This window comes from Triturus cristatus, chromosome 7 (assembly GCF_964204655.1).
Source record: "Triturus cristatus chromosome 7, aTriCri1.1, whole genome shotgun sequence".
NCBI lineage: Eukaryota > Metazoa > Chordata > Amphibia > Caudata > Salamandridae > Triturus > Triturus cristatus.
Window position 1 is genome coordinate 201,394,551 of NC_140590.1, and position 25,864 is coordinate 201,420,414.

At 43.2% G+C, this 25,864-nt stretch overlaps 1 long non-coding RNA gene across 1 annotated transcript; it reads right to left on the minus strand.

Moving 5' to 3' along the window:
• Nucleotides 1-407: 407 nt before the first annotated feature.
• Nucleotides 408-3,615, minus strand: LOC146809214 (uncharacterized). Its single transcript, XR_014965531.1, has 5 exons — nucleotides 3,481-3,615; nucleotides 1,313-1,428; nucleotides 1,086-1,179; nucleotides 802-991; nucleotides 408-537 (listed from the first exon to the last, which is right to left on the minus strand). It is a non-coding gene; the product is annotated as an uncharacterized LOC146809214 (long non-coding RNA).
• Nucleotides 3,616-25,864: the final 22,249 nt, after the last annotated feature.

Consider the following 25,864-nt stretch of genomic DNA (forward strand, 5'->3'; position numbering starts at 1 on the left):
GGAAAATATGTGTAGTACATGGCCTTATGGTAGATATAATTCATAAAACCACAACAAACCCCTTCAAGCAATCCCACAAAAAAGAGAACAATATTCTATACCATTATTTGGTTTTCATTATCAAAAAATATATATATTTACTTTCCTCATAGAGTTAATCTTTATATTTTTTTATCAAAGACATAAATACAGTTGAACTCTTCATCCAAATAGGATGAGTCTCAAACATTGACAAAGCAATACATCTAATCAAGGTACATACATAAATCAACAATTCAAACATACACATCAAGGACAAATATATGTGATACATGAAAAAAGCACAAAACAATAAAAACACACAACAATAATATACATCAAAAACAAAATATAAAACACAATTGCACCGATGCGCGTTTCGAAATCTCGTACACCGTACTTCCTCAGGGCGCTGATGGTATATTCAAAAGGCGAAAACTCCAAACCTAACTAATACATTAAATTAATCGGACCGATAATTTGCTTTCAAAAGATTCCTTGAAGCTTCATCAATATCATCTGTGGGAATAGTTGTAACAAAATTTAAATTCTTTGAATAAATCACACTATATACATCACAATGCCTCATGGGAGCTTGGACTGAGAGTTAGAAGATATCATAATTGATATACAATATATGTGTAAAAATAATCCTAGTCAAGAAGACCATCAGAGAGAGTTATAAAGGAATCATAGAACCATACCAAGTGATAGAGGTCGAAAGGAAAACAATACCAAGTGCACCCAAAGATAAACTATAAAGAAATGTTAGATTATACATACTTGTTATGCCACAGTTACTTAGAGTAAGATGTAATCACATAGGGTCAGTATAAATCGCTCTGACTTTCCTCCCAGATTCAGTAACGACACGACTCTTCTCAATAAAATGGTGTAAAATCTATAGAGACCCTGGATATAACTTTTCAGAGATATGGAGTATCGAGCCGCTTCAATGATAGACAGTAAAAAACTGGAAAAGAAAATGAAAAATGATAATGCCAATTTTTTTCTCGATCTAGAAGAGCTATATATGAAAGTTCTATGAGGACCACATAAGAACCCACCAAGTTCAAGTGATATCCGTATATATCCTTGCAAGCAGGTCTCATAAAGTTAAAATAAGATCCTTTAGATAGAGCATTCCAGTTTTATGGGAAGCTGCATACAAAAGAAAAAGAAAAATAAGAATCAAAGGCAATTAGTCCTTATTCCTACTTGTAATCGTCCAATGCAGAACATATCCAAGGATACATAAAGCCTCTTAAATGTTCCAGGAATATATAAGACTTACTTAATATTCATTAACTTGAGATAAAGTGGGTTTCTCCACTTGTGTCAATATCCTTCTAAGGCATGTAGTCCCAGTGTTGCTTTCACGGTAAATCCTAGAGCCCAATTCGATAAAATCTGCAAAGATAGAGTAGAGAGGATTCTATATATAGGCAAAAGTTTTAACATTATCATCATAGGTGTAGCTAGAAACTATACTAGCTTTCCTGCTAAATAGATATGCAAGTAAAGCCGGAAGTCATAATGAACAGTAGTCCAAAAGCGACTACGAATACCCCCAATTCAAGAAAGAAATAACTTAACGAGCTTAAGGGGGATTATGATCAGTAGTCTAAAAACAACCACGAATACCCCAAGTTCAAGAAAGAAATAACTTAGCGAGCTTAAGGGGGAAACCTATATTTCTAAAGAGAAATAAAAGAAATAACAGCGATGAGTACAGCTACTAAAGGGATGCAAGTTGTTTTTAGCATAATAAGAGAGCAAAATGGGGGCAGCATCCTAGTAAAGGTAAGAGCAGCTTAAAGAAACAAGCATTTGCAATGCAATAGGTCTCGCATTTATACGAGTTTGAGCTATTGGCATTGTAAATGACAGTGCCTTTTATTTATGTTTTAAAAAAAAAAAACTTAAATAAAAAGCATTGTCATTTACAATGCCAATAGCTCAAACTCGTATAAATGCGAGACCTATTGCATTGCAAATGCTTGTTTGTTTATCGCAAAGAGTAAATATCTGGGCTCTAGAACTTCTAACGCGACATCAGATGCAGCTCATGCCTGCAAAAAGTTTGCTAAGCAAAGGGATAGAGGGGTCATAAACCCCCCGCCCCCACTACACTTCAAAAGCAAAGACAAGGAATTCTTCGGTCGAGCAAAGGGACCCCATAAAACTTGTGCTTATCTCAAGGAAGCACATTCTTCAAGACAAGCAGAACAGAGCAGGGAGTCCTCAGCAACAACACAGATCGTTCGTTTACTATTACCAGGGCTCTCAGAGTGAGTCCAGCCTCTTTTCCCAGGAGAAGAGCACGTGCAGCCCTTTCACCCAGGTGAGGTGACTAGAGCCGACAAATAATTGAGAGTGACTAGTAGAAATAAATGCACCATTAACTGCACGGTAGATGGTAAAATACAATACTAGTAACTGGAAAACCAAAGCTTCTGCCGTTTTGAGCCAAATATGTTAAACTCTAACCCTGTCACCAGCCTTACCCCCTTAGTATTGCTGTTTCGTGGCAAATAATGTCCAAAACACGAAAACGACAATTTCCAGTCTTATTGCACCATAAACCAAAGGCTGTGACTAAAAGCCTGCCGGCTGGTCTACAAATTTATGTTTAGTACCAACTTTATGAGGGGGAAGACAGGAGATGCACAAAGAAAGAGCCGAGCAGCAGTGTGAGAGCATAAAATGTTTTCGTTTCCATATCTTTCTAAGTTGACAATTTCCACAGCCTGAGTTGAAGGGACAGTGTATTGAGAAATAGCACGGATGCTTGCGAGTACCCGCCTGGCGCGATTGTAATCATTTTTGTCACTATTTACAAAGAAAAAAGCTGCATCCATGAATGTTTTGGTCATTTAAAATATAATCTACAGAAGTATGGTGGCTATGTTTAAGTGCCAATTGCATATGCTAAGTGTTAGTAAAGTCTGCCCTACATATAGATTCTTGCACCAGAGTGAACGGAAAAAGCAATGGTTTACGAATACCTTGCTTTCAAAATCACGAAGCAAAGTAATTCCACGTATGTTGTATTATTAAGAAACAGAGAAAGTCGATGTAGCCTCAAACATGCTAAAATGTTTTCATTATAAGAGTTACCAAAACGAATTCACATTTGCCTGGTGAAAATTTTATGTAAACTAGTCCCAACTCAAGTTCGGTTTTGCACAAATGAAGAGCTCCTAAAATATGTCTGTGTCCAGTAGATGGCGCTCTTGCACACTAGCCCTGACAACAGAGTAAGATGTCAGAATTATGGAACTGTTTTTGTGTGACCATAAGAAGACAAAGCGTGAAGTATATGTCGAGATATTAGCACTAGCGAGAAGAATTAGAATGGGAAGGATACTAACTAGAATAGGTTTGTTTTATAAAGTGGAAGACGCACAACAAACAAATGACGAGACCTAAAAAGCATGACCCGCTAGTTCAAACACTTACTTAGTAAGGGGAAGAGTTCCCTCGCGCATTTCCGAATCGGCGAATTTCTTCAGGACAAGAAGTCTCCGAGGTTGTAAGTTCCTGAACCAAGCCCTCATTATATAGTGCTGGCGTTTCAATTAGGGAAAGGAAAACACACATCACCTGAATCATTTCGGACTTGTGTAGTCCATTAGGGTCCTTCTCACGTCACACGATGTGCCCGCCATCTTGGATAGGGAAAGATTTTCTGAAAACTAACGAAGGACAAATCACTCTACTAGATGACCTGGTTCAAAAGGCAGAGCAAAAGAAAACGTAGCGCTGCCATCTTGGTATCACATAGTTAGGTATAGTATGGTAAAATAACTATACAACAATCTAGATCATAAATGAATATTATAAAATCGAGGTCCATAAATGCTTAATTAAGTCCATGTTTATTCAGACCTCTGCATCCCGAAAAAAACTATATAAAAAAAATAGAGAGAGAAAACAGGACTGCCTCCAACATACAGCGTAGTAGCCAGCTCTTGTATAGTGATGAAAATATTACATTAGTAACACTCCACGAGAATAAAAATAATAGATTCTTGAAAAGAGATAGATGGTAGATATAGCCATAGCAAATACTCCTCCTCCCACCCAGCTCAAACAGCCCCACTGAACTCTGCTTTCCTGCAGTGAGTGGAAATGTACTGGCAAGATGGCTGACATTTGTGACTGGTGTTTGGAGCACAAGGCATGATGGGTCTAGTCAGACACCAAGCACCACTGTCAGTTGTCTTGCTAGCACACTTTCCTTCATTGTCTGGACTCCACTCTTTATGGTGGCCTGCTTGGGCTGAGTGGGAGTGTGCGTGTAAGACAGGGTCTGATGGGAGATGTAGTCACTGCAAACACTTCTCTCCTCACCCAGCCCCACTGGAGCTCTGCTTTCCTAACAGTGATTGGAAATGTACTGGCAAGATGGCTGACACTGGCGAATGATCTTTGGAGCACAAGGCCTTGATGAGAGTTGTGTTCAAGTTAGACACCAGGCACAAGTGTCAGCCATCTTGCTAGTACACTTCCTCTCATTACCAGGACACCTCTCAAGCTGGTGGCCTGGTTGGGCTGGGTAGGAAAGTGTGTGTAGGACAGGGCCTGATATGAGATGTAGCCATTGCAAACACTCATCCTCTAACTCAGCCCAAACAGCACCCCTGGAACTATGGGTACCTGACAGTGGGGGGAAGTGTACTTGCAATATGGCTGACTCAGGTGCATGATGTTTGGAGCACAAGGCCGTGATGAGAGTTGGGGACAGGTGAAACACCAGTCACCAGTGTCAGCCATCTTGCCAGCACATTCCTGTGCCAACAACATCTGCACAAGCCACAGGGAGGGACGTTAAGCCAGGTGGAGATTTCACAGTACACCAGAAGACTGTAGTTGTGGTTCCCCACCTAAATGTAGGAAGGGTCATCTGAGGAAAAATATGGGAGAGTTAGATGGCAATGCACCACCCCCAGCAAGTTAAAAAGATGCCCATTGTATCATCCATTGTGTGCTGAGAGTTCACTTTGTCGACTGTCCATACGAGCTGTTCCAAAAATGTTGGAGGTACAAAGTTGGACTTTGGACTTGGATAACTGTGGCTATGCTCTTTTGGATTTCATCAGCAAACACTGTCAGCTCCACAATTTTAGACATTTAAACACTCAGACATTCACTCTTGGCAGTCTTTTCATCTGGGGCATTTCCTGCATCCCTGGATTGCCACGAGCCGTTCAGCTCGATGTTGCTGAGGGAAGCAAGCATTGGGAGCAAATTCAGGAAGGGGAGATAATTGTCAGCCAGCGCTCTAGTGTCTCGACTAGACACAACTACAAAAGGGCCATGTGTATGCGGATGTGCAGTGGAAGCTCCACTGGCACACCAAAGGCATGTCACAGGCAAGTCCGTCTGCGCCCATCTGTGCCCGTCTGCATCTGGACTGCTTAGCTACCCAGAGACTCACTACTAAAGCTTACAGGAAGTCGTAAGTCGCCCTCCTTGCATCATGTCCCCTGTCCTTGACCTCTATGAGCAGCCACAATGTGTTTGTGCCTCAGATGGTTTCCTGGGTACATCTGACCTCTGTACCTAATACTAATTTAGGACACATCGTCTCTACTTTGGAAGAGAGATATAATGGTTTCCTCATAAACTCATGTTCCCTTATAAAACACAAATTGGAATTCCCTGTTTTCTTTGGCAGTATCTGAACCTGACTGGGTCTTTGTCACTGAAACCTGGGCTGATGGTGCATCCAGGCCCGACTTAGTGGATGCAGTTCCGACAAATTACTCAATTGTGAGGGTAGACAGAGCTCGTCCGCTTCATTTTTTTATTTTTCAGCCGGATTAGCGGACCCGCCGTGAATTCTGACAATTTCTTTTTTTTAAAAGACGCTGCCCCCTTCTCTTTTTTTAATCATTTTTAAACTGTTTTCTTGTGACTCGGTTACAGAGTCACAAGATGGCTGCCAACACATTCTGGTTCAGAGTATTGGAAGCCAATCAGAATGAAGCCGGGCTCAGGAGGGTTCGCGAATCCTCCTCAGTGCTCAGATATCAATAGTTTTATTTTTTGTATTTCTCAGGAACTACTTAAAGGATTTACACCATTTGAAAAAATAGGTCACTTTCTGAACCCAGACATACCTTTTTGCCAAATTTTGTGTAATTCTGTTTAGCAGATTGAGTGTTGATTGCAGGATGCCCACGCATCATCGCAAGCCTGCAAGACAAAAAGCAAGATAAGATTGTGCGTCATACGTCCATCAAAGGAGAGAAAAATAGAGATAGAGAGAGAAAGAAAGAGTGAGTGGAAGACAGAGAGAAAAAGAAAGAAAGAGTGAGAGGAATTCAGAGAGAAAGAGAGCACCAGTGAGAGTGAGAGGAAGAGATAGAGAAAAAGAAAGAAAGAGTGAGAGGAAGACAAAGAGAATGAGAGAAAGAGTGAGAGAGATGAAGAGAGAGAGAAACAGTGAGAGAGAGGAAGAGAGAGAAAGAGTGTGAGAAACAGGAAGATTGAGAGAAAGAGAGAAACATTGTGAGAAGAAGAGAGAGAGAAAGAGTGTGAAGGAGAGAAAGGAAAAGATGAAGAGGGACAGTGAGTGCTCATAATGTTGCGTAAACCCTCACAGCTCACCTTTATGCCACTGAGGTGTCTCCAACCACATGCCAGGTCCTAGTGCTGCCCTCAAGCTCCCACATCTGAAACATAGTGCAGAATTAGTGATGGGAGAGTATATACGACTGTGTATGCCTAAATCGCTGTGTCGCCATTGTGTATCCACTCCCGCCGCCCAGACATATTTGCCCACTGCTGCACACCCAGGCCTCACTGCTCACCTTTTCACAGACAGGGCACCCTCCACATCATGCAGTCCCGCTCCGCAGGCCAACAGGTATCACATTTGGAGCTGCGTCTTGATTTTTCCATGGCAGAGAACTTACTAGTGCTCCTATCATCATTGCAGGTTGCACACCCGCTCATTCCTTGCGGTACCACTACCTCAGTAACCAGTGAGGCCGCGCACGTGGCGGTAGGCCTTCCTGTTTGGTGGCTCAGGCCTACATGAGGTGTCGGGACCACTGGGATGGGCCATGACCGTGCATGCTGTGGGAGCAACTCTAAAATGGCGTAGAGCACTTGTGCCCGGTCTTTTTTATTAGTAGGGCCATGTGTCCTGTGACGCCTGTGCTGGATGGGTGTGGTGTGGGTGTATACTAGCCATGAGGGAGTGGCTGTGGCATAATGACAACTAGACCTGTGAGCAGCAGATCATCACAATGGAAATCTGGGCCATGTAGTGTTGTTGTTCTTCCCTGTAAGCATAAGCAGAGTGGGCTGGCCTGGCGTGTGCCAGTCCTGCGTGAGGCTGTTAAGAATGACTCCAGAGCTATGGGCGTGGCTCCATCGTGAGCTGTATGAGGAATCAACTGATGCGGCACTGTTGCCAGATTGGGCTAGATCACACACAAATGGGCTAACTTTTTCCCGGTTGTGCGGTAAAATTTTGGTTTGTGCTAGTTGCCAGATTATAATTATATATACCGCGCTCCAGCAAACTAGTATGTTAAAGCGTTTTATAGACAAATATATACTTGGCAGCCTGCTGCAACATCAATTCCAATGCATTCACCGCCTGCTTGACAATGTCCCTGCCACTCCTTCCTTAAAGTAGCAATATTGGGCTACTTTTTGGTTGTCTTTGGGGTAGAGAATGCTTAAAAAATCTGGCAACATTGGCATGCGGGTGTTCTTGTTGTGGTGCTCCCATCGCCCGGGTCACAAGCGTCAATGTGTCACTGACCCTACATTCATCCATAGTTCCACACTAGCAAGATGGTGGACATGACACATTTGTGTGGATATGAATGTTTATTGCACATTCAGTGGAGTATTGCAGCTGTTGCAATACTGGGCCATGCAAAGTCCAAAATTCAGTTTTTGCGACATGGAGGGCAGCCAATTAGAGACAAGCTCGTTGTCAGAGTTAGCCTGTGCCACCATATGTACTTATACAATCACTCCGCCAATCACCACGCACTTATAAATTCACTATACACTCTCCTTGCAGTACTCTAATCATCCAGTCTCTACGTACGTACTTGTACAATGACAGATACAAAGTTACATAACCAAAGTTTTCTCCCACTGTCAAAGGTAAGTTGGTTGCATACACTTTCCAGAGCACAATGTAATGTGGTAGGGCCCATGGGCAGCATGTTGCATACATAATGAACACACAGACACAGATAGGTAGTGGAACTGGCTACGGGCACGTGCACTCGACTCCTTTGTATTACCAGGGTCACATGTCCAGTGACGTCTGTGCTGGATGCGTGTGGTGTGAGTGTAAGCCAGCCCTCCAGGAATGGTTGGTGCTGGCAACAAGTAGAACAGTAATCATTGGGTCAGACACAGAGATTCAATCATAAAGGGTCAATTATTTGTGCTGCACTAAGGTAGGGGCACCAGATGTGAAATAATACACAAAAGATTCTATTGCAAAGGGTCCATGACTTGTGGTACACTGAGGTAGGGGCACCAGTTGTGAAATTATACACAAAATATTGTATCATAAAGGGTCCATGAGTTGTGCTGCACTGAGATAGGGGCATTAGAAGCATTCAACATGTGCGCAGCCAGCGATGATGCATGGTCAGGGTGGACCACACTGGGAGCAATGTCTCTTGCCTACTGGACTGCGTCATCTGTAATTGCGATTCAATGTGAATTGTGAGCCCTGCTATCCGCAATGTAGATGGAAGGCAGTAGTCAGCACAGAGATCGAGGAATGCTTTTTGTCACTTCCTCTTGACAAAATGTGAGGACATAAAGTGCAATTCTGTCTGCAATTAATAAATCATGTCTCAATGTAAATTGTGAGCTCTGCTGACCGCAGTGTAGGGAACAAATGATGAAATTTGTTAATGAATACATTGTTGAAATGTGTAGGTTTCGGGGACGTTATAGTTAGTTGCCCACTGGACTCTGAAATTTATGACTCAAGACTGAATTTAAACTGAGAGCTCTGCTGGCCGCAGTGTAGAGTGCCATTCAGTGTTCCTTTGGACTTGCAAGATGAATTTCGTGAATGTACTAAAGCTATAATTGATATCAAAATAGTTCTTGAAGCAAGGATACTAAAAGGATATTATTTAGGTTTCGAAGACGTTGTATTTAGTTGTCTATTGGACTCTGTAATTAATGAATAAACACTCAATTTTAATTGTGAGCCGTGCTGACCACAGTGTAGGCCTGAGGCAGCGGTCAGCAAGGGCCTACAGCCACGTTGCGTTCTGTAGAGCTGCACAGTTATTGGAAATTCAGTGTGTGTGCAGCCAGCGATGATAAGTGGTGCACTGAGTTAGAGGCACCTAAAGCAACCAGCGTGTGTGCACCCTGCGATGATGCATGGTCCGGGCGGGCCGCACTGGTAGCAATGTCTTTTGTCTAATGAATTCTGCCTCCGTAAGGCCACGTGGCGGTGACTTGTGGTGCACTGAGTTGAAGTACTGGGTTTTTCAGAACCCATCGGTGCCAGGGAGCACACCCTACGACTTCGAGTTCTTCCTGTTTCAGACTACAGAAACACAGAGTCTTCTTGGTGAAGTCAAAGATCGTATTTATTGGCTGCAACCACTAACAGGTATCCTAGAAGTACAACATGGTGTATATTCTCAGGAGACTGCTCAAATTTACAAAGCCAGCCTTCTCCTTTTATACAAAATATTGTGCTTTAGGCAAACATTCCTTATTTTACAGTTGACCATTCACATATTTTCACTACAAAGAAAAAGCCGAGTCACGATGACAAGCCCATATTTCAGTTTGTCCAGCCCTCAATAAATTACCCGGCAAGGCTCAGTACTTTCATCAGATATCGACAGACCCCCAATAAAAACGGGCACCTCCTCCTCGTAAAGGAAGTCATAAAGTAAGAAACAGGGACAGGTGTGTGTAAGATTAGGCATGGTTTGTGTGTGATGAAGAGGTTTTATGATATGTTGTGCCTTGATACTAATCTCATTCGGCCACTGGGAAAGGAACTGGCTGAACAGGTTTGGCTTTAGGCAGTGGAGTCAGCTTGCCTAGGTCACAGAGGAGTCAGCAAAGGTGTATGTGTCCTTCAGACTCGATGTTTGGCCTAGTCATTGGCCTATGTGAAGGCAATCACAAAATGGCTGCCGTTCAATGGAAACCGAGGGATCAGAATGGAAACTATGATTTCAGGGTGATTTCTTCACCCGAATATGGTGAAAATGCTAGCGCACAGTATCCTAATCATTTGCAGTCTGCTGATACCAAAATCGTCATGATACGACAATGTTTATAACACGGGTCCAGAATTTTCAGTACCACAGACCCTCCTTTTGCCCTTACATAGACAATAACCTATACTCACGTTAATCTGAGTCTAGGTCTGAGCCCAGGTCTATGTTCATAAAGTCGTTGAGATGTTGCTGTAGCATCATCCTATTACTTAGCTCGTCCCTTGATACAGGTTTCCTTACACACGATGTAGCACAGAGGCCACATATTGCAGGAGCACACTGTACACACAGACAGAACAGGAAAAGAATGGCCAAGATCATCCCAATGACTATCAGAATCTTCCATCCCCAGGCGGATATCAGTTCCCAGAACCACCCCATCAATGAACAATCTCCTTTATCCACGTGTATAGATCCGGAGATCTTATGCAGTTTGGAAATGGCCTGGTAAACTGTTGGAGTGTTATCTGGAATGAAAACACAACAACTTGATTGGATCACTTTACATACCCCACCTCGGTCTGCAAGTATGACGTCTAATGCAACCCTGTTCTGAAGAGTCATAAGGCGATCTGACTGGAGCTCAGCTGTCAAATTACTAAGGGCACCGGCTGTTTCATCTACCGTGGATTCAACCACCCTTGTCAATTGCCTTATGTTCCTGCTGTTAACCATAGGCCCCCAAAACGGCAGAAAACCCTTTACGAAATCTCCAAGTTCTTGTCCTGTAGTGTCTTCTTTACTGATGACACCTCTAACTGTCCTTGTCTTATGGTAATCTGCCGCGGCCGTGTAGGTGGGAGGCAACAGGAACGAAACAAAACTTGTGCCTGAGAAGTCAGGGGGCAACCATGTATAGGCTCTATTATGGCAGATGACATAGGTACCCTTAGCTGCTAAGAACGAAGGGGAAGTCTGAGACGCAAAAACATATGTTTCAGTGCAGATACTTTTCCCTAACTGAGCTCTGGGATTCTTGCCATTACCTTGCAGACATAGGTGACCCTGATGGGGTACAATCCAGATCGGGGAGGATCTCTTTGCTCGCTAGTTCTCACTCAGAGTAACTCCATATCCTGTTATGTTCCATGCAATATATGCTAGTGTCTCATCTCTCGGGATAGTCTCATAGGAAATATCTTCCCTAATCATATCTACTATACCCTTAACTAGAGCACTATTCTTAGGATTATCTTTCACAGAACGTAGGGGGTTGGCTTCATGAGCGTATATGAATATCGTTCTATATGCCCACACAGAACCATTATGGCTGAAAGGCAGGACCAGATAAGGGATACCTTTATCAGTAGTATGAGGCATAAGACCACACACCCAACAGTTAGTTGTGTTAACTACTAATTGGTGTTGGTGTAGAAGCTGAATGAATGAATTATTGACAAATTCAAATCTTCTAGCAGACTCGTGTTCAGGCAGGGGGTGAAAAGAATGCGAGGGAACAGTAGAAGCAGGTATGGGCTGTGTAGTGGGTGCAAATGTCACTTGAAAAGAGAATAAAACATATCCTATTAAAAACGTCATTATACTAAGCAACATGAAAATACCTAATATCAAAAATCGTTTCTTTGTCATCATTATACACATTCTGGCTTTAAAGTTCATCTGTTTGGCAGGTCTCTCATTCTCGAAAAACTCCATCCTCTCTAATTGCTGCTCGTGGTGGTAGGGTGTTCTATGCTAAGGAATGCTTTTGTCAGTCCAGGGCAACTCCCTTAGACCGACCAGAACTGTCGACCTAACCCCTTCAGCTGCACTCCAAAGACTTGGGCAACCACGACCCTACAGCTGAACCCGGATGGCGGTTCGAAAAACAAAAATAAGAAAGTTTCTCAGATGAGAGAGCTGCACTTTCAAAAATAGCAAAGAAAAAGAATTTTTTTTTGTCCATAGTTCTCGGCCTCAGATTGTAACAGCTTTTTCCAGGTACTGTCTGGTTCTGGAACAGAAGTTCAGGCTCTGTAGTGTTCAATCGAATTAACGGTGGCACAGCTTCTTGCAAAATATTGTCACTTTCCTGTTCAGAAAATGTTCCTTTTACACGTGCATCACTAAAAGGCAGAAAACGAGGCACGGTCTCAGTCTCAGAGTCAGCGATCCCCTCCTGGACCCACCGCTCGTATGGCAGAGGCAAAAGGACTCTCTTGCAGTGTACGCCGTGGATCCAGTTCTTTTTCCCTTCCACTCGAACAGCTGATCTTGTTGAGAGAAGGACGAGGTGGGGGCCGGTCCAACGGGGCTGATCATTCTTCGTCCGTTGGAAGTTTTTGACCAGCACCCATGATTCAGGATCGATAAGATGTCCTGGAGCTTCAGAGACCTGAGGCAGAGTATCGTGAACCTGTTGGTGTAAAACACGCAATTTAGCCGTCAATTCATACAAATAATCAAGCAGTACAGGGTGTTCGATCTCACTGAATTTTGTCGGCCTTGGCACTCCCCATATGTTGGCCGGGCGGCCGAACACAATTTCATAGGGACTAAGTCCCACTCGCGAATGCACAGTCATTCTTGTTGATAGGATTGCTAAGGGCAGAGCATCAGGCCATTTAAGACCAGAGCTCGCTTGTATCTTTGCCAACTTCAATTTTAACGTGCCATTATAGCACTCTACTAGCCAGCTGATTGGGGTGATTTGCAGCGTGAAATTTTTGCTGGATACCTAGCCCCTCACATACTTTCTTCATCACTCGACCCACAAATTCACTCCCATTATCACTCCAGACCATTCTCGGCATTCCAAACCTAGGGAAGAATTCTTTGACAAGGGCTTTATCTGTGGATAAGGCAGTGATGTCTTTTAAGGGATATGCTTCTACCCATCTTGAAAAGGCACAAACAACAACGAGTACGTATTTCAAATTGTTGCACCTTTCCATGTGGATGAAATCTAGCTGCAAAACCTCAAACGGATACGTTGGAGGCGCAAAATGACCAGCTGGGGTTGGGGTTCCCCTACCAGGATTGTATTTCAGACACACCATGCAATTCTTGACCACATTTTCTGCACATTTAGGAATTCCAACATTTTGCCATACTGGAGCCAACAACTTACAAATCCCTTTCACACTGATATAGGCCATTCCATGAGCCATTGTCACCACTGCAAGCACATAGGCATCGGGTAACAACCATCGCTGATGTTCTGACAAGTCAACCCAACAACCATTTTCATCTAATTTACCCGTAATTTCTCTCCACACACTCAACTCTTTCTCTGAAGCTTCAGCTTGAAGAGACTTCACACTCTCTATCGTATCTTCACACATTCCAACGTCACCAACCCATCTTGCAGGGCCTGCAACATACATTCGATTCATCACATCTTTTGCTGTTTCTTTTGCGATTTCGTCAGCAAATGCATTACCACGACCAACATCATCAGTAACCTTCTTGTGTGCACTGCATTTCACAATAGCAACTTGTAATGGCAAGGTCAGTGACTCAAGAAGTTCATTCACCAACTGACCATGCTGAATCTTAGCTCCATGCGAAGTCAGGAACCCACGTTCTTTCCACAATCGTCAAAAACTATGAGCCACACCAAACGCATACTGGCTGTCGGTATATATGGCCACTTTCATTCCTTTTGATAACACACACGCTCTTGTAAGTGCAATCAACTCTGCTGCTTGAGCTGAATTATGTGGTATACGTGCAGCTTCAACAATCGTATGCAAAGTTGTGACAGCATATTCTGCAGTCGTATCACCATTCGGAAGCTTGAAGCATGAACCATCCACCCATAAGGTACCATCACACTTTACAAGAGGAGTATCTTTAAGATCTACTCTCCCTTTCGTTTCTTCTTCTGTCCTGAGAAAACAATCATGTTGTTCAACATCATCTGTCTCTACTGAAATTGGCAATAACGTGGCTGGATTCAACGTATTGCATCTCTTTATGTGCACATGACTCGCTAACAGTGTCAACCCGTAACCTGACAATCGAGCACTAGTTAAGTGCTGTGTCTTGGTCCTGTTTAACAACGTGTCCACTGCATGTGGAACCATCACAATCAACATATTATTCATTACTAACCCAACAGACTGTCGAATAGAAACAGCTGCTGCTGCTGTGGCTCTCAAACAACTCGGCAATGCTTTAGCTACCGGATCCAAAGTCGACGAAAAATACGCGCATGGAGGCTGCTTGTCTCCAAAAGACTGTGTCAGCACTGACAATGCACAACCCTCTTTCTCATGGACATACAGTGTAAAGGGCTTACTGTAGTCGGGTTTACCCAACACAGGAGCCGAACACAGTGCATTACGCAATTCGGAAAAACTTTTCTGACAATCTTCAGACCATGGAACGGGATTCGGTGTATCTTTACAGGTCAAAGCTACCAAAGGTTTGGCCAGCAAAGAAAAATTCGGTATCCACTGTCTGCAGTATGATGTAATGCCCAAGAAAGTACGTACTTCTCTCTGTGTCCTTGGCACACTCAATTTTGCAATTGCCTGAATTCTTTCTGGGGTCAGTTTCCTTCCCTCCTTCGATAAGAGATGACCTAAGTAGGTCACTTCTTGTCGACAATATTGCAGTTTTGAAAGAGACACTTTGTGATGTAAATGAGACAAATGACGCAACAACGACAAGGTGGCTTCTTTACAAATTTCCTCAGTATCTGCAGTGATTAGCAAATCGTCGACGTACTGAATAAGGGTAGCGCCATCAGGTAAAACAATTGCTTCAAGCTGTGTTTTTAAAACCTGACTATATATTGATGGACTTTCACAGTAGCCTTGAGGAGCGCGTTTGAAGCGGAAGCTTCGTCCTCCTAAACTGAAGCCAAAAATATCCCTGCTCTCCTCGGCAATCGGGATGCTGAAGAAAGCATTCTTCAAGTCAATCACCTAGAACCAGGTGGCGGAAGCTGGAATCATAGTCAATAGGGCAGTGATATCAGGAACAACTGGAAACTGTGGCACAACTATTTTATTGACCTCTCTAAGATCAATCACAAACCTGTAAACAGGTGGCTGAGAAGGGTCAGTATGTTTCAAAACAGGCAGAACAGTACTATTACAAACGTTGCCTCTTGTCTCTTCAATTACATCTTTTTCAATCAAATCATAAATGATCGCTAGCAACGCTTTTTCACCTTCACTAGAGATCTTGTATTGGGGAATGCGCGGCAATTTAACATTGGCTTTCAATGTCACAACATATGGCGGTATTTCCAAAAGACCCACATCATTAGGACCAGTAGCCCAAAGAATATCAGGAAGAAACGACAATTCTGTCGGGAGTTTATCCTTCGACAAATACATTGGAGAGATCACTTTCCTACCCAGTGTAAGTTGTACTCCCGAAGGAGAACAATATAATGTCGCGTACAATCTTTTTAACAAATCCAATCCTAACAAGTTTTCACCACAACCTGTCGTCAGGATAAGGAGTGCTTCCAATTCACAAGGTCCAACAGAAAGGGACATAGGGCTAGAAATCGGATTCCTAACCGGGGCGCCAGAAAAACCTACTGAAACATTCATCTCGCCAGACAAAGGTGCGCCAGGGAGTTTTGAGTGCATAATAGAACTCTTTGTAGCACCAGTATCCAACAGAAAAGGCTCTGACACACCTGATGTAATCACCTTAACATAAGGTCCACTCTGATCTACTGGAACTGAAACAACTCCCTTCTCTTTGTCTATGGCTGTCCTAGCAATCATTACCTTCCATATTCTCATCTTCTGCATAATAGTTGTCAGCATAGTACTGAGCCGTCCTACCAGACACGTTATTTTGCTGGTCAAAACTATTCATTGAATTCTGAGGCAGAAGGGAACGCGCGTTCTGGGGGACACTTCCACGTCCTCTACCTCTAGGAGCTTGTTGAACACCTCGACCTCTTGCGCCAGAAGCACCATTCGTACGCTGTAACAAAATAGGACAACTATACTTGAAATGACCCTCTTCTTTACAATATTAACACTGATTGGGACCTACAGGAGCACGTGGTTGAGAATACTCGAACCTTTGCGAGTTCCTCTGAAACTGTTGAGGTTGCTGATAGTTACTCTGACCACCACGTGGCGGATACGCCTGTTGTAAAAGAACCTTCGTCTTTAATTCTTTCGTTTTCTTGTCTGCTCTATCCTTCTCATCTTTATCCCTATTTTCGTAGTACTGTGCAGTAGCCAATATTTGTGCTGAAGAGGAAACGGCCCAAGAACTCTCTGAATCTTTCAATTTCTTACACAGCTCGGGAAGCAAATTGTGCACAAACTTGTCAACGAACAACCGTTGACCACCTTCTGTACTCATCTCTTGACCACTGTGGTCGATAAACGTTTCCTCAAACCTGGTGAAGAAATCAGACACTGTTTCATCTTTCTTCTGCTTACACGCAGACAATTTATCCCAATTCACACGCATCGCAGGCATTAAAGTCTTCATGTAAGTAATGATCCTAGCAGGAAGTTCTGCTACCAAAGGCTCAGGCTTGGCACCACCAACTAGTCTATCATTTGCAGTACTAATATTAGCCCATGAGTCACCTAACTCCTGCGCATGATCTGTATGGCGAATCAATCCCCACAAAGGCTGTGGAACAACATTCCCAAATAACATGTCTATGTCAGCTAAATTCATAATGCATGAGTCTGCAATCTGTGATAATTCCTTATAATACCCTGCAGGGTTTTTACGGGGGTCAGGCAAAGTCTGCTTAAGTGCTAAAACTTCAGCTCGCTTCTAAGGAACATGTACCCAAACACGCTGAAAATGAGCTGGAGCATCAACGATGTTATTAACGGCATCAGCCGCAACGGCTTCCTTCCATACCGGAGGGACTTCTCTTATTGGGTACTGTCTCACTTTTTTCCTAACTGAGGAGTCATGTTCAAACAGTGACTGGGAAAGATCCTTATTCCTAAAGTACAACAACGTTGCAACTGCTTTCTCAACATCGGAACCCACAATCGTGCCCTTTGAAAACTCAAACCGTACACGGCACAACTCAGGCGGATTTGTTTCTATCTCATTATCCTCCAATTCCTCACAAAGGAAAGCACACATTTTCTCAAAAACGTATCTTTGTTTTCGTGCTTACCATTGACGGAAGACATCCATAACAGACTCTACATCATATTTAAAAGGGAAAGTAACCCATTTACGTGCCATATGGTCAAACTTCTCTCTCTCTCGAATCAGGCAGTTGACTACGCGACTGCTTACGCTCTGAATCAGGGGTCACACCAGCTGACCCGTGTGGTAAATAAAATCTTCTTTACCGGACTGAATTTCATACGGAATCTTTAAATAAAGTAAAATAGCTCAAAATAACAAGAGGCAGAATCCGTGGTATAAGAGGTTTTCTAAATGGGCTTTATTCCATCAAAAATGGCCGACTTGAGTCGCGGCCTTCAGGTTCCGTCACCACGAGGGTTCAGGAAGTGAAGTACAATACTTTATTGACAGACATGCATTTTTATAATAAGTACATTACAATGAAACGAATGTAGAAGGCGTAACATTTGATAAGTAAAGTGACGTAACAGGTACGTAATCGAAACTAGGCGTAATAAGGAATAAAAGAAACATGATTGGTTCTGGTTATCTTACATAGGTGGATCTATACGATAATACTTAACATAGATGCGTGCGCAGCAGTATGACGTGTGATTGACGTGCAACTAGGGGGTGAAGGGACTTGACATTTAGCTCTACATGTGGAGACGAGAAGTCTGGGGGGTCAAGTCAACCTAATCCCAAATCATATCTAACATCCTATGTTTAAAGAACTATGTTATCCACAAGGAAGGACTCTCGGACAGAATCTATTCTATACTGACTGTGTGCGTGTACAAGCGTCTAAGTGTCTATATGAGATGCGAGGGGCAGAAAACTCTCCATGGAAACAGGGCTATGAATCACTTGCAGGAGGACGGAAAGGCTGAGTCCTTTGCTTGGTAGCTGGAAGAATGTTTACTTAAACTACTAGACAGGAATGCATCGGCTGAGGAGCAAAATAGATAATTCGAAGGTGAAATACAGCTTCTTGGCAGGCAGGCGAAAACTGGCCGAGGCAGGCACCGTTAGCTGCACAGGGAGTAGGACAAAGTTCATGGATACAGATGCGAGCTCAAGCTGAAGCTGTCAGAGACAGAGAGCAGGGAAGGCTTTGAGGACAGAATCGGGCCTACTTGCCTGAACTGTAAAAATAGAGTAACTTAGCCATATAAAGTCGGTGGCCTTTCATACTTAGGAATGGAATATCCGGCCCATTGATGGCGGATCTGACAGAGAACAGGTTGACGGTGGACGCACATATGTTTGCGTTTTGGAAACTGGAACTGGAGGGAGCATACATGTACTTGCGACATGCACATAGAACCGTTGGGGTCCAAGATAGGGGACATAACTGACCAGGAAAATCCACATTTCCACATTCCCTCCTTGTCCCCTTCTTGCCCTTCACGAGATATCAATCTTCATCAATCCATTGATCTGTTCATATAGCATCATTTGTTCTTCTTTCTTCTTCCGGGATCTTGAATGAAAATCTTGATGTGGAATGCACGATGTGGCACACAGACCACAAATTGCTGGTCCACATTGTAGACATAGACAGCAACTGAATAGTATGAGAAGGCCAATACCTAGGAAGGATAGAACTCTCCATCCCCAGGCTGATACCGTATTCCAGAACCAACTGGACCAAGTCCAAGTGCCTGGGTTCTGGTGTATCTGGCTTACTATCTTATGAAGGCGAGTGATGGCTTTATATACGGATGGCGAATTTTCTGGTATGAATATGCAGCAGCTGGATCCGATGACCCTGCAAGCTCCGCCCCTATCGGCCAGGATGACGTCAAGGACAAGTCGATTCTGGAGAACAACAATTCTCATCACTGATTGTTCCTCTGTCAGATTGCCTAGGGCGGCTATAGTCTCGTTTACTACAGCTTCAAGAGTCTTGGTGAGTCTGCGTATCAGCTTACTATTTGATATTGTGCCTATATAGGGAAAGATACCTTTATTGAAATCTACATACTTGTCCCATGCCGTCTCAGTATAATCGACAACTGGGAGATCTCTTCGCTCTCTATTGTGTACTAAATGAACATTTCGATAATAATCAGGGGGAGCTAGGAAAACAGGTGGTAAAAGGAATGCTATGTAACAGGTACCATCCCAATCTAGAGGCAGAAGCATATATGCCGTCTGACCACATATAAAGTAAGAATGGCGAGAAGCTCTAAATGACGATTTACCTTGATCACTATATTCTATTGTAGTAACGCATTGGCTATGGCCCATATGTATGGAACCAACTTTTCTCACACATAATTCACCCTTAACTGGAAATACAGACATAGTGGGCAGAATTAGTTCAACTTCGGATTTGACATTCAAAATCATAAGATTAGGTGTAAAATTACCTAATTTATACACTTCATTTTCTAGATCAGTTCCTGTTCTACTGGGGCGACCCTCCTTATTAGGATGACAGACTTTGAATAAAACTAGATTCAGATTTCCCCATATCCAATGTTGTTGATAAACTGCTGTGTCTGGGTCTATGGAATTTAATAAATTAAACCATGCTCCACAGGAGCCATTGTGTGTGAACGGATGTGGAAAGAAAGGCAGAACTCCTTTGTTATTCTGATAGGGAGGGAGTCGGCCACACACCCAACAATTGGTGGCATTACTAGTCTGATGGGAATGATGTAACATGCTAATGAAGGTGTTATTGCGCAGCGCAAGTCTATAGGACAACTCATGTGGGGGTAATTCACTAAAAGAATGTTCATCAGTTATATTGAAAGCACGTTTAGAAACAGGATAATACATATGCAACAATATGCTTGCAGTAACTATTAAAAAACTCAAGGAAAACAAGATTAATAATGTCACTATGCAGTGGCTACGCAGTGATTTACAATACGCCTGTCGTTTCAACATTTTTCCGGTATTTCCTCTACTTAGGTCCAAGGGATACATGTCGGAGACAATTCAACCGCTTCACCTTGGAGAGGACTTAAACAATCAAATTGCTCGACATCCTAGGCCTTAACTTAACTCTGTAAAGTTCGCTTTCAGTTTTTTCCACCAAAGGAAGTTTTGAATCAGTCTGTGAGGGAGTGCAGGGCACAGTGTCTATATCTGAAGGTAGTCCATGAAATTTTTTTATGTGACTTGAATGAATCCAACCTTTGCGTCCCTCGATCTTCACGGCTGTTCTTGTGGTCAACAGGACCAACTTGGGTGCTTTCCACCTGGGCTCCAGTTGATTTTTCCTGTCGAAATTTCTCACAAAGACAAGATTACCCGGAACAACGTCATGGGGTTTCGCCTCAGTGTTGTCGGGAAAGGCTGCAGCTACCTGTGAACGAGAAGATTGTAGTGCAGACATCAAGGAAGCCAAGTAATCTGTCAGCATATTACAGTCAATATCAGTTATTTTGCGTGGTATAGGCGTCCCCCACATATTCGGCGGTCTACCGAAGATCACCTCATACGGGGATAGCCCTGTTCTAGAGTGTGCTACCATTCTCATGTAAAAGAGTGCAACTGGTAATGCTACTATCCAGTCGACACCTTTCTCTCTACATATTTTGGACAGTCTGATTTTCAGTGTCTGGTTATGTCTTTCTACGAGACCTGCTGCCTCAGGGTGTCGGACACAGTGGAATTTCCACTGATATCCCAACAAAAGCGAGACATGTTTCATTAATTCGGATGAGAAAGGCTGGCCGTTATCTGAATATACAACACGTGGTAAACCGTACCGTGGGAAGAATTCTCGAACTAACTGTTTGGCAGTAGTCGGGGCCGTGTAATCTGATACGGGGTACGCCTCTGTCCAACGGGAGAGAGCGCAGACAACTACGAGAACATATTTGAATCCTCGACATCGTTCCATCTGGATATAATCCATTTGGAGCACTTCAAAAGGATGGTCAGGAGGCTGAAATCCACCCTGCTCTACGGGAACACCTTTTCCTGGGTTGAACTGACAACATATCATACAGGTACGGACTTTTTGTTTAGCTGCTGCTCGTAAATGTTTGTTGAACCAAATGTGCTGAATGCTGTCTAGCATAGCTTTCTCTCCTAAATGTGCTGGACTGTGAACTGTAGCTATAATGGCTTGAACCATGGAATCAGGGAGAAACCATACAGATTTCTCCTTCGTCATCCATCCTTGATCTGTCTGGATCCCTCCTAGTTCAGTCCATTTCTTTAATTCTTCTGCAGTAGCATGTGTCTGTATGTCAATCACGTCAAGTGCGGGATCCTTAATTGTCATACACTGTGTTGGTGTCTGAACTATTGGCTTTGTCATGCCTAATGTGCGATTCTGAGCAGTCTGTTTAGCTGTTCTGTCAGCTAAATCATTGCCTTGAGAAATGGTATCAGTAACCTTCGTGTGTGCTTTACATTTCATAATCGATATAGCAGTGGGTAGATGTATTGCGTCTAACAGAGCATGAATGAGGGGTCCGTGCTGAATGTGGGCACCATGGGAGGTTAAATAACCTCTCTCTCGCCATAGCACGCCGAAGTCGTGTACAACTCCGAATGCATAACGTGAATCAGTGTATACATTAACTTTCTTATTTGTGGCTTGAATACAGGCTTGTGTTAGAGCAATAAGTTCTGCTGCTTGGGCTGACAAAGTATCTATACAATTTGTCTCAATAACTTCAGTGTCTGTTGTGACTGCATACGCGGCCACTAAGTCTCCTGTATTTGTTCTCATGCACGATCCGTCTACATACAACGTCAGGTCTGGATCTAACAATGGAACGTCTGTCAAGTCTTGTCTAGGTTTCGTCTTTATTTCAATAATTTCAACACAATTATGAGCTAGTGGGTCTGTTCCAATTACAGGTAATAGTGTAGCAGGATTCAATGTATTACACCGTCGGATCTCTATGTGTGGTTGAAACAATGTCAGTTCATAACCGGTAAGTCTTGCTATGGTCAAGTGTTGTGTTTGTGTTCGGTTCACAAGAACCTCTACTGCATGTGGTACTTGTACTGTCAATGGATGTCCTAATACTATGGCATCGCTTTGTCTGATTGCTAAAGCTGTCGCTGCCACTGATTTCAGGCATGCAGGCAAAGCCTGAGCTACGGGATCTAATGTACTGGAAAAATAAGCACATGGCTTGCGTGATCCTGCTTGATCCTGAGTGAGTACTGACAAGGCAGTACCTTCGCGTTCTGTAACAAAGAGTGTAAAATGTTTGCTATAACATGGTGTTGCTAAAACAGGTGCTTGACATAAAGCTTCCTTTAGGCTTTCAAAAGCTTGTGTATGTTCCTGAGTCCAAGGGAGAACAGTCGATGTGGCTGCCTCCTGTGTGGTTAACTGAATGAGTGGTTTTGCTAGAAATGCGTACTGAGGGATCCACTGCCTACAATATGAAGTGAGGCCTATGAAAGCCCGCACCTCCTTTTGTGTCTGGGGTATTGACATATTAGCAATTAACTGGATGCGATCTGGTGTAAGCTGCCTTCCCTCCTTGGACAGCGAGTGACCAAGATAAATAACTCGCTGGACACAGAATTGCAGCTTAGAAGGAGACACCTTGTGCCCCTTGTCGGCTAGGAAATGTAAAACTGTCAGAGAAGCTTTTTCACATTCTGGCTCGCTTCTCGCTGTGATCAGCAGATCATCGACATATTGAAGCAGTGCAGTATTGACTGGCATGTGGATACTGTCAAGTTCTCGTTTCAGTGCTTGGCTGTAGATGCTGGGGCTTTCTGTGAATCCTTGGGGAGCGCGTGAGAATTTAAAGCTGCGCCCATTTAAACTGAATCCGAACAAGTATTGGCTTTCCGGATCTATTGGGACGCTGAAAAAGGCGTTCTTGAGATCGATTACAGTAAAGAATGTCGCTTCGGAATCAATTGCTGTCAACAATGATGATATATCAGGGACCACAGGAAATTGTGGCACAATGCACTTGTTTAGTTCACGCAAATCAATAACCAATCGGTATACTGGCGGAGCAGTAGGGTCAGTTCGTTTAAGAATCGGAATTATCGGCGAATTACATACATTGGAGTCTGTTTCTACAACTACTCCTTGGGCAATTAGCTCATCAATGATTTTCAACAAAGCCCCTACAGCATCTTGCGGTAACTTGTATTGTCGCATTCGTGGTAATACCACTCCTGCCTTGAGTGTAACTCGGTATGGTGTAATGTTCATGCAACCAACATCAGTAGGGCCTTGTGCCCATAGATGTGCTGGTAAAGTCTGTAGTCGGGGATCCATGTCTCTAGACACATAGTGACCTTTAAAATCACGTAAAAACAACCTTACTCCTTCCGGAGAACAACATATTATGGCTCCTAGTGCTTTCAGAGTTTTAATTCCTAACAGATTTTCTGGACATGATTTAGTAAGCAGTAAATCTGTAGTTCGTGTCAAAGGTCCTATCGTAAGTGGTAGAGGCTGTGATACTTCATTAACAATAGGTTTTCCTGAAAAACCAAGGGAAACATTTTGAGAGCCTGAGAGGGGTGCCCCTGGAACTTCACTACGTTTTATGGTTGTTCGACTTGCCCCTGTATCGAGTAAGAATTTTCTATCTTGACCTAATAATTCACTATGTACATAAGGTCCTTCTTGATCTACAGGAATCTCGATAAGCGGTAAGTCAACTTCCCTCTCTAGGCTGGTTCATGCGTAACGCTGATACTCAGGGTATTCATACTGTGCAGTCTGATACATTTGTCGTGTTGTGGTTTGTGTGGCAGTAGCAGGCAATGGTGGTGCAGCTGGCACAAACTGTATGGGTTGCTGTGAGGCTGGCATGGATTGCTGTTGAACCGGCATGGACTGTCCATGCTGCATAGCTCCTTGTTCATTCTGATCTTGTCTAACTAATCGTGGTCTCTCCTTTGCAATACCTGTAGCTATATTACGTTTCAGGACTGGACAATCGTGTACATAATGGCCTAGTTGTTTACAGTAATTGCAGGTTCCTTTTACAGGAACTGCAGAATCACCAGAATGTGTCACACCCTTTTTGTGACCATCTGCTGGTACTGTCTGAGAAACTAGCATTTTCATTTTTGTATCCTTCATGCGTCTATGCTCGTGTTCTTGTTCATCCCTAATTCTATTGTGATGATACTGTAACATTTGTAACATTTGCGACGGAGTGTTACTTTGCCAGGTACTTTCGAATTTCAATATTCTATTCTTCACTGGGGGCAATGCATTTTCCACTAATTTTGTCACAAATAAATGTGGATATGAGTCACTACTTGCTTTTATACCACTATTTATACCAAAACATTTTTCAAATCGAGCATAATAATCGCTTGTATCTTCATCTTGCTTTTGTTTGCAGGCTGTGATTGCACCCCAATCTTCCTTCATGAATACGCTCTATTTCTTTACGGATTTTTCGGCACATGGCTATTATACAATTTTGCTTATCGTGTCTCCCTTCTGATATATTCTGACTCCATCTTGTAAGAATAAGCATTGCATTCGGGTCTACCCCCGGACGGTCTTGATTTCTGATCACACAGTTTATGAGGAAACGTAGCAGTTCCCCCTGTATCTCTACTTTCTGGAATTCCATAGCTCTGTTAATACATTCTGGGTCTCGCCCTGTTTGGACAAAATGATATATTTTATCTAGATGCGTAATCATTCCTGGTAACCTTGCTAAATACTCTGCGGCTCGCCTGATACGTAATGATGCCAGGACCATTTCGTCCTCTTTACCAACTACCGGGTCATATCTACAATTTACAAGGAGTTCCTTAAGCGTACGTTCACTTACGAATTTAGGTGTACGTGAATGTGCTGACTCTTGAAAGACAAGTTTATTTATTCTAGGTGGTGTAAAGGTAATGCTAGCACCTCCCGTGGCCCCATCTGGGGCGCCGGGTGTGAATGGGTTCGTCGAACGTGACACAGCAACTATGGGTGTCGATACCTCTGTAGAGTCGACTGCGGAGACAGATGCGGAAACAGATGTGCTTGCCGAAGCTTGTGTCGGGACTTGCTGTCGCACGGGGACAGATACCTGATCCTGACGTTGAACCCCTACACCAGACGGTCTATGTGGTGCGGCGTTAGCATACTCGGGAGCTGCGTCGTCTAGATATGAGGAAAGAAAAACATCTTCTGCGGTTCTGGGATGTCCCTTTGGATGTACCTTAATTGGAAATAATGGGGGTGGCAAGTCTTTTGGCATCTGTGGAGCAGCCTTAGGTAGTCCTTCGGCTAGAAGGGGATACATACCATTCATAAGGGCATTTCTTTGTCTATTTACTTGTTCTGATTTCACTCGGATACCTTCCTTAATTAATAGATTTTCTTGAACTTTATTTGAACTTTCTTTACTCCTCTCTTCTTGTCTACGTGCTTTTTCTGTTCGTCTATGAGATTCTTTACGCCATAACTCAACAGCGTCTTTCTGTGATTGTCTGACCTTTCTTTTCCATAACTCTTCCTCCACTTTCAGGATGCATTCTGCATCCCAGGTTCCCGCTACGGGCCACCTTTGACTTTCCGGCAATTCCTTGGTATAATCTACCCATAGATCAAGAAACAATATGGCATCTAAGCCATGCTTATGGTACAT